At 44.6% G+C, this 16,261-nt stretch overlaps 1 pseudogene across 1 annotated transcript in view; it reads left to right on the top strand.

Annotated features, from left to right (window-relative positions):
- LOC146839514 (uncharacterized) overlaps window positions 1–11,520 on the top strand; it is a 166,252-nt pseudogene extending 154,732 nt beyond the window's left edge. Inside the window, exon 3 of the transcript XR_014981099.1 lies at window positions 10,419–11,520. The product of XR_014981099.1 is annotated as an uncharacterized LOC146839514 (transcript). The remainder of the gene's footprint in view (window positions 1–10,418) is intronic.
- The last annotated feature ends 4,741 nt before the right edge of the window (window positions 11,521–16,261 follow it).

Here is a 16,261-nt window from a genome sequence, read left to right as displayed (position 1 = left end):
CACTCGGATACCTTCCTCAATTAATAGATTCTCTCGAACTTTATTTGAACTCTCTTTATTCTTTTCTTCCTGTCGGAGTGCTTTTTCTGTACGTCTATGAGATTCTTTACGCCATAACTCAACGGCGTCTTTTTGTGACTGTCTGACCTTCCTTTTCCATAACTCTTCCTCGACTTTCATGATGCACTCTGCATCCCAGGTTCCCGCTGCGGGCCACCTCTGACTTTCTGGTAATCCCTTGGTGTAGTCTACCCATAAATCAAGAAATAATATAGCGTCTAAGCCATGTTTGTGATACATGAAGTGCCCTGGAGTGTCCCTAGGAGGAATAGGGACGGCTTCTTCGAGTACCCCTTTTCTAGTAGTGATCTGTCTTAATTTCGAAAAGAGCGGCATATTGACAACTGATCCGATACTTAATCTTGAACACACTTAATACAAAAGCACAATAATGAACAACCATTCATACCACAATATGCAGGACGTTTTTAAACACATTAAACATTAAACATTAAACCTTTAACTGAAACAACAATGATGATCGTCTGCATAACTAATCACCAAGCTTAATTCTTGACAATAACTAGATACTTCGGAATACTTGATATACTGCTAAACAGTACAGATACACTGCTAAAACAGTGCAGACCGGATTTGTGTACCCAAACCCGTCTTGACCGGCACAACCTATGTGCACGTCAGAAATGCCTCCCCAGTAATGGTACTCACCGGGTAGCTTCGGAAACGGAAGGCCTCGGTAACTTGAACTTGAACCGGACTGGACTCGACTCGACTCGTCGGAAACTGGGCTTGACTTCGAACTGGTGGGTCTCTGTATACCTCGGATCTTGCTCTCTCAGCTAGGCTCTGGTCGGGATACTTCGCACTTCTCACCGCCTCGTCTGGGTGTTGATCGCAGTCTCAGTCGCCCCCGCTTGACCGGAGGGAGATACAGGAAATCCTGCTGGTACGCGTTATTGTCCGTCCAGCTGTGGCAGGAGACCGGGCCTGCAACTCACCGCCGGCGCGTGAGATGAGAAAGTGTCCCTATTCGGGCGCCATTCATGTGGTAAATAAAATTCCTTTACCTGGACTTAATTTGATACAGAAACATAATAAAATAGCTCAGTAAAATGAGAGGCAGAATCCGTGGTATTAGAGGTTCGGAATGGGCTTTATTCCAGTGATCGATTATAATCGGTTGCTCCAAGTTCCATCACCACGGGGGTTCAGGAAGAGAAGTACATACTTTATTGACAAGAAATGATTTTTATAGTACATACATTACAATGAAGCAAATGCAGTAGGCGTAACAATTGATAAGGAAAATGACGATTTATCTGCGTAACCAAAAATGGGTGTAATAAGGAGTAAAAAGGAACATAATTGGTTATGATGTCACATATAGGTGGATCTATAAGATAATACTTGGCATAGATGCGCGCGCAGCAGCATGACGTGTAATTGACGTGCAACTAGGGGGTGAAGGGGACTTGACATTTAGCTCTACATGTGGAGACAAAAAGTCTGGGGGGTCAAGTCAACCTAATCCCAAATCATATCTAACATCCTATGTTTAAAGAACTATGTTATCCACGAAAGAAGGACTCTCGGACAGAATCTATTCTATACTGACTGTGCATGCGTGTACAAGCGTCTAAGTGTCTACACTGAATGCGAGGGGGTAGGAATATTCCATGGTAACAGGGCTATGAATTACTTGCATGAGGACAGAGAAGCCGAGCCTTTTGCTCGGTAACTGGAAGAATGTTTACTTAACTACTAGGCAGGAATGCATCGGCTGAGGGGGAAGCAGATAATTCGAAGGTGAAATACAGTTCTTGGCAGAGAATAGGCTGATGTCAGGCTTCGTGAGCCGCGCAGAGAATGAGACAAAGTTCATGGTCACAGATGCAGGCTCAGACTCGAGGTTTCAGAGGCAGAAAGCAAGAGGAGTTTGATGACAGAATCAGGGCCTACTTGCCTGGACTGTAAAATGGCATAAGTGAACCATATAAAGCCGGTGGCCTTTCATATTTAGGAATGGAATATCCGGCCTATTCATGGCGGATCTGACAGAGGACATGTTGACGGTGGACGCACATGTATTTGCGTCTTCATAACTGGAACTGGAGGGAACATACATGTACTTGTGACATGCACATAGAACCGTTGGGGTCCAAGATAGGGGACATAACTGACCAGAAAAATCCATATTTCCACAGGACATCGTATTTTTTAAAGGGCGATAATTTTACAAATGGAGTTTTGCATTTAGAGAGTGTTATCTTAGACCCGGAGCGTTCTGCGTGCACAGTCAGGCTGATTTATAGTGGCTTGGCGCTGCCGGACCAAGATAGCCAAGAGAAATGGCTTTTGATTATCAAGCCGCCATATTAATATAACATGAACCACAGAAGCTTTACCACTCCTGTTCGGTTATGCTACCAAGCCTCATTGGAATATATAAGCGAAATTTTATTTATTTTTCCCTGCCTTGTTTGTGTTGCCAAATACAGGGCGCTTAAAAGCATTTCCAATGTTTCTGTAAAGGCAATCTGCAGATGGAATAAATGCACTGCAGTTTAGATGATTAATGCATTTATCTTCAAGGAACCCTCTTCTGGGGTTCGGAGCTCAAGGCCCAGTACTTCCTTTGCTTAAAAACACAGACCAGCCCTACTCACCGGGCTGTGTTGCGGAGGGACCTGGGGGCAGGCGGCGATCAGCAGCATGGAGCCCGCGAAGTTCTGGTCTTTTTTCTGGAAGCCTGCGAGGCTCCGATCCCCCTCTCAGGCGTCAGAGCGATTGGCAAAGCTCTGTCTTCCTCTGGCCGGTGTGTGGGGCTCTCCTCAGTGCACGGGAGCCCTGCACACACTCGGCGCGAGACACCTTACTTCAGGTGTTTGCACTTCCTTTTCACGATGTGGACGGGCTTGTGACTGCGCACTATTCTCAAGCAAGCTTTTGCAAAGCAATACAACTCGCATTTATGCGAGACGTATTGCATTACAAATGGGAGCTTCCGCGTTTAAGGAGCCATGAACAGGAGTGGGGGGGGGTCGGGGGCAAATCTGCAAACTGCGGGAGGGGGCGGGGGGATACAGGGCAGCAAATAGTGTTCGAGTAAAGGGGCTGATAGCCTCGGAAGGAGAAAAATGACGACATAGCCGTCAGGAGGCGGGACTAACAAGCCAAACACCAATCATAATGCAGAATTTATGATTCAAGCCAATCAAAAATATGGGCGGAAAGTGGACGGAGCTTCCCCCCACTATAGTGTATACTGCATGCCTCGCAAATCGAGTAGCGCGTTGCGCTGCATCGCTATGCGAGACCTAAAAAGAAGGAAAGCATGATCGCTGAACTCTGTCAACTCGGCTATAGAGGACTTAATACATCTTTTAAAATTAGTCTGAATAATTGTAAAAAATCAGATGTCGAGGTAACTCCTGTACGTTGAAAGGTGGGGAGGGGTTGACCAGTGGTGGGGTGACATAGGTTTATTATACCTAGGTCTCAAGTTAATGAAAAACAGTTTGAAATGTTTCCGTAGTTATGATGCATAAAATGGACTAGCAACGAATCATTAGTGTCAGTTACCCCACAAATACGTTGGTCCGAATTGGGGCTACAATACACATGAAAATCCCCAGCTCAAATAAAAAAAATTGAACGTGTGTGGTATGTTAACAGAGATTCCAATATTCCTGCCAACTCATCTGTCACCTGTGTAGAATTCTTAAAATTATTATTATAAAAATGAATCCGTAACAAATCAGTTTTCCCAGAACCTTCAGCCACGATAACATGACAATGGGGCGAGTTATTGATAAAGTTCACCTTACCTAGGGTGATCGTGTTTGCTATAATTCTGAGTAAGCCCCCCTTAGATCTACCTGCTGCTGATGGAACTGCTGGCGTAACAAAGGAGCTGTAGCCATCTACATAGACAGACTGCTCTGCCCAATTTTCCTGAAAGTAGATAATATCAGAATTCGTCAACACTTTATGCCAATTTTGATTATCCTTTTTGTTTTCATAACCCGCTGTGTTCCTAGAGAGAAACTTTATATCACTTAGGGACTCCCGCGTCCGAATCTCTGTTGGTACTGGTGAGAAGGATGATGTAAGGTCAATTGGTGTGGATGTAATACTGCCTAGTGAACCTAAAACGACCAACTGAACCCTCTCCTAGGGTACCAAACCAGACACCGTTTGATAATCATTATAAAGAACAGACTGAGAAGGCAAATTATTTCGTGGAGAGATCAGTCAATCACATGCCTCCATATCTTCCAACAATGAGTACCTATTTGATAGGGCAAGGGCATCAAAAGCCACCTGCGCAGGCTCATGACCAGTTCTCACTAAAGAAAGAGACTGCATAAATCTAAGAATGGAGTGAAGAGGCAACCTGTAAACTCCCTAATAGGTCTCTCACTAGCCATTCATTATCAAAGTTTAAAATAACCAGTCATTATTGGTTGTTTTTACATCAGACCCAATTCACTGCATTCTTCTGGCCATTATGAAATGATTTTGGATGAGATTACCTTTATTAGAGTTTTGAGTCATCCGGTGTCGAGCCTTGGCCATCAGCTGAAGTGAAGATTTTCTCAGATTGGGACGTAGTTAAGGCACGTTGACTAAAATTTCCACATAGTGACAAGCTGCAGCAGGGAAGTCCATGTATTGCTGATTTGGTCTGCTATGGGCCCGAGTAGATGGGGGATTTACCTTAACCTGTGGTCTTGATAAGTCATGTGATTGCCCCTTACCCATAGAATCCTGTATGGTCACCTGCGGTGGGCAACACAGAGGGACCAAATCTACATGGTCTGGACCTATAGGATCCCTGCTGGGGGCCGACTGATTTTCAACACAAGGATGACCAATGGAAGTAGAGGGCGATTTAGCTAGCTCACGACCAAGGATCATGTTTTCACAATTAAAACACAAATTATGACTTTCACAATTATAGTTTTTAAGAGTTTTACAGACATCAGAGGGAATGACCTTAGGTGAGATCTATAGAATCTAAACGGGCATAGATCGGTTGCAAAAGTTGTTTAAAGTTATCAAGAAGATCACACCAATATGAGGGAAATGTAGTCTCTGAATGTTGCTGGCCATTCATACATGTAGAACTCGCTGGCAGGACACTTGGAGGGCACTATCTCATAACCTCTTTTTCATTTACCATTAACGAAGGTAGCGTCAGTTGGTTTCCCACTAAATGTAGAGGCAGACTGTGAATGTTCGGGGGTTGGGGCAGAAACTGCCGGCAATTCTGGAAGAGAAACCCCATATAGTTTTCTTACACCCCCCTTAGTTGGAGAAACAACTAGATTAGATGACTGCCCTGCCCCGACCCCAACAAGAGTCTTTTTTCTGTAAGTGCAGTTTATTTGTCTAATGCCGATGTTGCTTTGGCCAGAAAGGTATCTAAAGAGGTAACCGTTACCTCCTCTGTTGCTCTCAGCTTTTTCTTGCCCATGGTGGGCTTGTAACGGGGGAGTGTAGAAGTTAGAAGGGGCGGCCCAGCCCAGCCTCCTCCGGGATCCGATGGGTGTGGATGAGTACGCCCTTGGCCCGGGCGAGTCTTGTGCAGAGATACCACGCTGCTAACTTTAAGCATCTCTAGGTGCCGGAAGAGTGATGCTTCGTGCGGTGGAGCCTGGCTGCTGTAGTCAGTGCCCCGGCTCTGCTCCGATGCATCTCCCACAGCGGGACCTCACAGCTGCCTTTAAGTGCCTCCGGGCATGGGAAGAGTTATGCGTACAGTGGAGCCTGGGGACTGTAGTCAGTGCCCCGACCCTGCTCCAATGCGTCCCCAGGGAATCTCTAATAGAGTGCTCTAGCTTGCACTCACTTCAATTGTCTAACTTGAGCATAATTGGGGACTTGTATCTTCATCTTGATCTAATCAACAATAAAGCAATCCAGGACTTTACTAATGACCTGGCCACTTTCCAATTCGCTTAGTCAGTAAATCTTTCAGCTATGAGGCCGGCCATCTGCTGGACCCTGTTTTTCCCAACCTGGCCACCCTTCAAACTGCTCCCCAGGGACCTGGTCAAACCATTATTTGGTGCCTATGACCATTGATACACCTAGCGTTGAAAAACATTATCGGTAACCCCACAATGAGAAAGTAGTGTCATAAACTGGACCCATCTGCCTTTTCAAGGCTTATCGAAAGGACTGTGACTCCAGTATTGAACGGGCGGAGACTTCCACCAAAGCATGGCTCAATTCTGTCTTGGATCATTTTATTCCTGCCAAGCTCTATAAAAGTAGGAAGCAGCCCCTCAGTTGCTTGGTCCAATGAAGCATTACTCGTAGAAGAAGCAGTTCAAAGAACTAGATTGTGCTTGGCACAAATTCTATGATGCTGCAGTATGAATGCAATACATGAGAGAGATTAAATGCTACAAGAAACTGATCAAAACAGCCTGGGTCGAATTATTTGCAGACAAATCAAAAACAGCAGCAAGCTTTCAAAGGAAATCTTCTCTATTGTGAACAATCTAATTAAACCCACCTCCACTCCTGAATTAGCGGAAGCTTCTAACAGCCACTGCAGCAAGCTTGGTCAATGATCTTTATCTATACTTTAACAGGGGTGAGAAAGTAGTCAAACCTGTCTCTTGACACAGGGACCTACCACTCGCAATGGGCTCCCTTGGACCAATTGGCTCTACTTGACACAGATTCTATTTCCACCTTAATGCATCAAGTGAAATCTGGATCTCCGGATGATCCATTCAAACATGATTATATTTTAAAATTTCAAGAGAGGATCACACCCATATTTCTGGAATTAGCCAAACTCTTGCTGAGCACTGAAGAAGTATCAATATCATGGAAACCCCCCCAAGGTTATCCGTCTTCTAAAAAAGCCATCGCTAAATACCACTCAGCCAGACAACTATCAACCCATTTCTCTTCTGTCGTTTCTGTCCAAGGATGGGGAGAAACATGTAAACAATCTCCTAACCAAAATATTTGAACAATATAAAATATTAGATTGTTCCCGAAAATGGATTTAGATCATACAGCACCGAAATTGCTCTTTTAACAGTTACTGAATCCCTTTGCAGTACTACAGATGCTGGCAAATCCCAGGCTCTGATACGCCTAGATTTAAGTGCGGCCTTCGACACGGTCTCACATGCAATAATAATAACTCTCATCACTGACCTGGGGGTACAGGGCAAAGGTCTGGACTGGTTTACCTTCTTTTTAAAGGATTAGTCTTTTAAAGTTAACCCCCCCCCCCCTTTCGCCTCATCACAAAGAGGACTGGCCCCTGGCATCCCTCGGGGTTCGGAGCTCAGTTCGACCCTTTTTAATATTTACATCAGACCTCTGGCGGAGGTAGGGAAACATTTTGGAATATCTCACTAGTGTCATATGCTGATGACACTCAGCTAATTTTTTCCCTGTCGGCAGAGTCGACTGGCTTTTGTGTCAAATCTTAAAAAAGTGTATCAGCGTTGGCCAAATGGATGCACGGCAACTGTTTAAAACTTTACAGAAAAAAACAGAGATCCAAGGAGTACCCAGTCTAGCTGTTTGGATGCGATTTTACATGCCCTCCAGAAACTACGCTCCACCAATTTAAGCCTGGCCCACATCCTTCGTCAGAGCAGAGCCAGAACAGGAGGTTTCTCCTTCCATGTCTTAGCTCTGACCTGATGGAATTCTATGCCTCCTATCCTTAGAAAGATTCAATATCACTTACTGATCCGTAAACAGTGGAGGACCCAGCTCTTCTCCATCTGGGCTGACGATTTCGCCTCTCTGCCGCTGTGTTTCTTAGGATCCTTTTATGTCCCTTGATGATATTGTCTGACGCCTGGACCCTCACTTGCCCCTCAGGGCAGGCAGCCTTCAGGTGTTGTGCTTTCTAAGGTTCTGCTCCCCTCTTATAAAGGATCAAAGTGGTAACACCCTTGCAGCAAATGCCTTTATCAGCCGCAGTATTAAGATACAGTGCACACTAATTCCCAGACCAGTAAAAGCCTGAAACAGACCGAAACTACATGTTCGCCTCCTCTGTTTGTACCTCATAAGTAGCTACCTGTGCACTTCCTCAGTTTTTATGTCCCGGGCGAGTTTCTCTAAAGACGCTTTTGATCCTTCTACTGCCAACCATGTAGTTTGTCTATCAGACCATTACCTGCTGTCTGCTGTGTTGCTCGAGTCAATCCCATGCTTTAGCTGTCAATGAACCCTGCTGAGCGAGTATGCAAACATAAGGGAGTATGGAAGGTGATGAATGGGGAGTAAGGTAAAGCTGATTTTAAGAAATTCCCAACGGTGTAAATGATGCACTCACCTGAAAGCAATGGACATCTTGTCCCACTCTGCCAATGCTCCATCCACCCACCGAGAAGCATGCTGGTACCAAACGCAAAACATTGTCTGATACCAGGGTAAAGTAGAAAAAGACAAAAAGCAGACACGTATTGGCAGCAGAGACATCACAGGTATATTACTGGTTGTGATGGAATCTCTATAATAAATGCTGCAATCTCCCAACAAATGCTTGAACCATCCCTAGGAATGTGGCAAAGATAACTTAACAAACAGAAAAGTAAAGACAGGAGTTGGAACTTCAGCTGCTCCAGTGTAAACTGGAAAGTACTGTCAAGAAGAGTGTGAATGGAGCTACATTTATTATATACTTCCTGAAGCGTTACCTTTACTTTAATCTTCCTGGAGCGTTACCTTTATTATATACTTCCTGAAGTGTTACTTTTATTATATACTTCCTGGAGCATTACCTTTATTATATACTTCCTGAAGTGTTACCTTTATTATATACTTCCTGGAGCGTTACCATTATTATACACTTTCTGGAGCGTTACCTTTATTATATACTTCCTTAAGCGTTACATTTATTATATACTTCCTTAAGCGTTACCTTTATTATATACTTCCTGGAGCATTACCTTTATTATATACTTTATGAAGAATTTTCTTTGTCATATAGTTCTTGAAAGGGTTACTGCTGTTATACATTTCCTGAAACTGAAGTTACAGCAGCACATCCTGATCCATCTCTTCTTACACAATCCCTTCTTGTTTAAATGAAATCTTAGTCATGTGCGTCTTCGTAAAGCTGTACCTCTAGCAAGTGGGCACTCCATGTGTACTCTTTCTGTACTAAGTTACTGTGTGAACACCGGAAAGTCACCTCCTTTTCTGAATTAAGTAAAATGTGACATGTTCAATAGAACATTTAGTTAAATATCTGTGTATGGTGAAATATCTCTTGGTAACTTTCATAAATGGTCATGACGAGATGTCTTTTACAACTAGTTAAATATTGTGTATTCACATTCTCTTACATTTCCATTTAGTGATTTTAAATCTCTTTACATCCACTAGGAAACCAGCCTTGAATGCAAAAATGATCGTGAATAATGACAGTTATCGTGCAAATCTGAAAAAAAGTGGTTAGAAAAAATGAGCTCCAGTATTCAGGAAAAGATCTGCATCGAGACTGAGGAACCTGAACATAAACTGATAAGATCCTGGAAGAGGCAGTCCAGAGCAATTCAGTGGATGTAAGAGTCTGAGCTGTGCACCTCCAAGCGATCCTGGAAGAGGCAGTCCAGAGCAATTCAGTGGATGTAAGAGTCTGAGCTGTGCACCTCCACGCAACAGGACTAAAGAAATGACCTCTAGAAAATTAAGGCAACAACACTGACAAACCACTTCCTGAATAAACAGGCCTCCACCAACAGCTTTGATCATGTGTTCGGTATGAGGTGGATACAGCATTGCTCTGCTTCCTGTAATGATGGCAGACCACCATTCAGCACGCTAGGTGTATTGTAAACTCTTTCTGCCCAAACCACAAGAACAAGAGAAAAGCACAAGGGAGTGGAGCCAGACAACTGAAGGGTAAAGGAAAGAGAGGGTCTCTAATCTACAACAGACTGTCCCAATTTGCTTCGACCAGCAGGAAGACTAATCTTCACTCATAAACGTGCAAAACCATTCCGCAATCTAAAGACATAACCAACTACAAAGAAGCTTTACTTGCCACAATTATAATATATGTAGTTGGTGAGTCTTGTATTTCATTGTCAAATCTGAAATCAGCCATCCAAAATACCACACACATACAGGGACTGTGCGAATAACACAAGTGCTTTATCAACCATGTTGGCTCCTCAGGAAACGCAGTCATGGGATGCAGACAAATATAAGCCTGACCCAGAGACACTAACCAAGAAAGAAAAATCATACACAAGCAGCAAGAGCTTTAGTTTGTCATCACTGCTAAAGAGCCATCAGGAAACACACACAGGAGAAGCAGCGTGCAATTGCAATGAATGTGTGAAGAACTTTAGTCAGTTAGCACTCCTAAAAGATCATCAGCAAACACACATGGGGGGAAAACCGTACCATTGCAGTGAATGTGTGAACAGCTTCAGTCGGTTATCACAACTCCAAGTTCATCATCGAACACACACTGGGGAAAAACCATACCATTGCACTGAATGTATGAAGAGCTTCAGTCGGTCATCAAATCTCCAAAGACATCAGCGAACACATACTGGGGAAAAACCATACCATTGCAGTGAATGTGTGAAGAGCTTCAGTATGTTATCACACCTCCAAAGACATCAGCGAACACACACTGGGGAAAAACCGTACCATTGCAGTGAATGTGTGAAGAGCTTCAGTCAGTTATCACAACTCCAAAGACATCAGCGAACACACACTGGGGAAAAACCATACCATTGCACTGAATGTGTGAAGAGCTTCAGTGTGTTATCAAATCTCCAAAGACATCAGCGAACACATACTGGGGAAAAACCATACCATTGCAGTGAATGTGGAAGTAGTTTTTGTAATTCCTCAGATCTCAGGATTCATCAGCGAACGCATACTGGGGAAAAACCATACCATTGCAGTGAATGTGTGAAGAGCTTCATTAAGTTATCAGTTCTTCAAAGACATCAGCGAACACATACTGGGGAAAAATCATACCATTGCAGTTAATATGGAAGTAGTTTTAGTAATTCCTCAAATCTCAGGATTCAGCAGTGAACACACACAGGGGAAAAGCCATTACAGTGCCGTGAATGTGTGAAGAGCTTCAGTCTCTTATCACAACTCCAAACACATCAGCAAACACACACTGGGGAAAAATCCATACCTTTGCAATAAATTTGTGAAGAGATTCAGTGTGTTATGAAATCCTCGAAGACATCAGCGAACACACACAGGGGAAAAACCATAGCATTGCAGTGAATGTGTGAAGAGCTTCAGTCGGTTATTGGACCTACAAAAACGAACACACACTGGGGAAAAATCATACTCTTGCAATGATTGTGGAAATAGTCTTAGTGATTCCTGAAATCTCAGGAGTCATCAGCGAACACACAGAGGGGAAAAGCTATTCCAGTGCAGTGAATGTGTAAAGAGCTTTAGTGGGTCATCAGACCTACAAAAACATATTCGAACACACACTGGAGAAAAACCATACCACTGCAATGAATGTGGAAGTAGTTTTAGTGATTCCTCAAATCTCAGAAGTCATCTGCGAACACACACAGGGGAAGAGCTCTCCAAACCCGGCGCCGCAAACAACGACATCACTCCCTCACAAGACCTCTGCGACTCTCTCGCCTCGTTCTTCCACCGCAAGATCGCCAACATACACAACAGCTTCGGCGCACCAACCACGCACACAACCGCCGAACCTACGCCCCCCACCACCACCCTCTGCGCCTGGACCCCGGTCAGCACTGAAGACACCACCCGCATGATGATCACCTGCCGACCCCTGCCCCCACCACGTCTTCAACAAGGCCGACTCCATCATCGCACCCCACCTACGGGACATCATAAACACCTCCTTCCACACCGCCACCTTCCCGGAGAGCTGGAAGCACGCCGAGCTCAGCTCCCTCCTGAAGAAACCAACAGCGGACCCCTCCGACCTCAAGATCTTCCGCCCCATCTCGCTCCTCCCTTTTCCTGCCAAAGTCATCGAGAAACCCGTCAACAGACAGCTCGCCGCCTTCCTCGAGACGAACGGCTCCCTCGACCCCTTGCAGTCCGGTTTTCGAGCCAACCACAGCACCGAGACCGCACTGATCGCAGCCACCGATGACATCAGATCCCTGCTCGACAACGGGGAAACAGCGGCCCTCATCCTCCTGGACCTCTCTGCAGCGTTCGACACTGTCTGCCACCGCACCCTAGTACAGCGCCTCAGCAACATCGGTAATCCAAGAGAAGGCACTGAAGTGGATCATCTCGTTCCTCGCCGGAAGAACTCAGAGAGTCCGCCTCCCCCCATTCAGATCCGAGGCCACCGAAGTCATCTGCGGCGTACCACAAGGATCATCCCTCAGCCCAACCCTCTTCAACGTCTACATGAGCCCCCTCGCAGCCATCGCACGCCAACACAACCTCAACATCCTCTCCTACGCCGACGACACCCAGCTGATCCTCTCCCTCACCAACGACCCCACCACCGCCAAACCAGCCTACAGGAAGGGATGAAAGACGTCGCCGAATGGATGAAGAACAGCCGCCTGAAACTGAACTCAGACAAGACGGAAGTCCTCATCCTGGGATCATCGCCCTCTGCCTGGGACGACTCCTGGTGGCCCCCTGCCCTGGGCGCCACTCCCAAAACCAACAGACCACGCACGCAACCTGGGCTTCATCCTGGACTCCTCCCTCTCGATGACCAGACAAGTCAACGCCATCTCATCATCATGCTTCAACACCCTTCGCATGCTCCGTAAGATCTTCAGATGGATCCCCACCGAAACCAAGAAGACGGTCACCCAGGCACTCGTCACCAGCCGTCTGGACTACAGGAACACCCTCTACGCTGGAACCACAGCCAAACTTCAGAAAAGACTCCAACGCATCCAGAACGCCTCCGCATGACTCGTCCTGGACATCCCCCGACACAGCCACATCTCCGCCCACCTGAGAGACCTGCACTGGCTCCCCGTCAGCAAGAGGATCACGTTCAGACTCCTAACCCACGCACACAAGGCTCTCCACGACCTAGGGCCCAAGTACCTAAACAGCTGCCTGACCTTCTACACGCCCACCCGCCAGCTAAGATCGACCAGTCTCGCCTTCGCCGCCGTACCACGCATCCGCAGAGCCACCACCGGAGGAAGATCCTTCTCCTACCTGGCAGCCAAGACCTGGAACTCCCTCCCCATCCACCTTCGGCTGACCAAGGACCATCTCTCCTTCAAGAAGCAACTCAAGACCTGGCTTTTCGAGCAGTCACGGACCCCTCCCCCCGCGGCGCCTTGAGACCCTCCGGGTGAGTAGCGCGCTTTATAAATGCTATGATTGATTGATTGATTGAAAAGCCCTTACAGTGCCGTGAATGTATGAAGAGCATTAGTCTATTAACAATTCTGCTGCGACATCAGCGAACACACACACGGGAAAAACCGTCTAATTGGAAAAACCATCTGATTGCAATTAAGGTGGAAATAGTTTTAGTCGTTCCTCAAAATTAAGGAATCATCAGCGAACACACACAGGGGAAAAAACTTTCAAGTGCAGTGAGTGTGTTAAGTGCTTTAGTCAATTTTCATAAATACAAAGACATAAGCGAACACACACAGGTGAGAAACCCCTACCACTGCAGTGAATGTGGAAGTAGTTTTAGTCGTTACTCAGCATTAAGGAACCATAAGCATACACACACAGGTGAAAACACTACCACTGCAGTGAATAAGGAAGTAGTTTTAGTGCACCTTCAACATTAAGAATTCCTCAGCGAACCCACTTAGGGGAAAAGCCATTAAAGTGCACTACACAAACACAAACAGGGGAGAAACCATACCATTGTAGTAGATTTGGAAGTGTTGTGGGAAAGATTTCCAGCTAACTACAGGGATTAGTGGTAAAACCTATAAACTCAACACACATGAATAAGTTTAACAAGAACAGACTGGAGAATATTTCTAGCTGATTTTGGTGATTGGTCATTTTGTGCAATAACTGGTTCAATGACAGCTGCTAGAGAACAACGTCCAAAGGCACAAGTAGTAAAAGTAGAAAATTGTGACCTGTAACTCTGAGACTTAAAGCTTGCAGCGCACAACATTTACCTCTGAAGCCCAGACGCAGGAGAAATTATGCTCATTTCACTCTTCACATGCATCTGTAAATGCACCCACCATTGTGGCACTTCCCCAGAGGTGTCCAATATCAAGCTGGATCCTTGGGAAATGTGCTGGCTCACCACTGACTATGTAAATGATTCCTTGTCAGATTAATTGTATATGGATATATTTGAGACCTTATTTACAGAGAATCAACCAAGCAACTCCTAACTGGTGAAAGGACAGAATCCGTGCATGATGGCGAAAGTATTGATCGGAGAGAGAGCTGACGCAAAAGTTTAGTTCTTGATAAGTTTCTGAAAGCTTTATGGTTAAGTAAAGATTGAATCTTGAGCAGTAAAGAATTCACACTTAGAGTCCAGAACTATCGACTCCCTGCTCTACATTTCTTGAACCTTGGCACTGGAAAAAAATCTGGATTCAGAAGTAAAGGAACAAAAAAGATACTGATTTTTGACACAAATGATATTCAGGTTTGTTTTTACAAGTAAAAAGAAACTCTTGTTTTATAAACTGCCGGTGAATGAATGGACGTAAAAAGTATGTGCTGCCTCGTGAGCAAACAGTGAAACTTTGTGATGCAGTTGGGACGTCCTCAGACCACAAATAAGATAGATCATAGGATTCTGAATCATCTGTAAGGTGCTTTTGTGTTGCTGGAGCTGCCAAATATACAGTGTTCTTATGGCCCAGCCTTGCTTAATTGAAGGAGTTCACCAATATAATATGCACATCAGAAGAAAGGATACATCTTCAGTAGCCAAAGATAGTAAAAACGAATGCTTTCCACCGAGGTCATTTTAACAATGTGCTGAGTCTGGGAAGTTTATCCTGCTGCCGACCATCATCATCATAATTACCACACCACCACCCAGCCAGTCAGGAACAGCAACAAGACTGCTCTTCAGCACACCCATCCTATACATAACACACTGCAGGGGTTTGCTCCAGGGCAAAACTCATTACTTTCACTCATTACTTTCAGCAACAAGTTCTAAACTGAACAAGTGGTTTGTACGGCCATTAGTGGACTAAGAAATGTGAAACCCAATACTTTATAAATCTGTATTAATGATACGTAACCAAACATCCAAAGACCACCCATGTATGGACATACACGAGCCTTTAAAAACCACACTACAGAGGTGTGTACCAGGATCAAACTCAATGTACTTCAAAGTTAACATGAACTAAGTTATGATAGAGCAAGAACAATCATGAGGCTATGAAATGCACACAATGATGACTAGATTTTACATATGAATAAGAAATGTATGTTTTTAGATATGTAATAAAACAACACATTTATTTGAATTCATGGTATTTGATAGGAGATCTTAAATGTGATTTATTCCCTAAACTATAAAGATAATTTGTGATGTCAGCAAGGAGCCTAGTTTATTTGGCAATAGAGGAGTCAAAGCTCGATAGCATGACTGCTTTCAGCAGGGAGTCTGGCGCAGGTGGAATCAGAGGGGACTATTCTCGCCAGTGTGCCTTCTCTCAGAGTGAGAGGCAGTTCTTTGCTTGAGATGGTACTACCTCTCCTTCTGCGTTAATGAAGAGAGAAGTGCTACCTGTAATACTGAGATCAAGGCTTCACTCCTGTTTTAGGAAAATAATTCAGTCGTTTCTACCCAATCCATACCTGATTTGTTTAGGAAACCTAAAAATATGTCTGTATCCTGGCACTACTCTTGTTAATAATCCATAAAAATACCACAGACTGTTGAGTACTTGAAAGCAGTGTGCCACACAAGGGGTTTAAACATGTATTTGTCAAATACAAAAATAATTTATTTGTATTTTATAAGGTTCTTCTATAGCGCTGCTTTATTTAATAATGTCTGATGGGTTTTCTTCGAGAAACGTTTCTCCTTCAGAAGAAGTTCTCCATCGACAGACCCATTGGGAATGCTTATGAAAGGCTGACAATCTGTCCAACTATAAACAGGGCTGGTGGGTGGACCGTTGGTTTGGCTGGTATAATGCTTTGTTGCATTTTTTTTTTTTTTTTTTTTTTTTTTTTTAAAACCTTTATTCGTGCATCTTAAAAGAACAAATACGGGCCTACAACCGTCAGGCCGGCCACGATACAGTTAAGCACTGATACCCAC

Source organism: Triturus cristatus, chromosome 4_1, assembly GCF_964204655.1.
Source record: "Triturus cristatus chromosome 4_1, aTriCri1.1, whole genome shotgun sequence".
NCBI lineage: Eukaryota > Metazoa > Chordata > Amphibia > Caudata > Salamandridae > Triturus > Triturus cristatus.
Note: the sequence above shows the minus strand (reverse complement) of the source record. Positions and strands in the feature narration are given on the sequence as shown.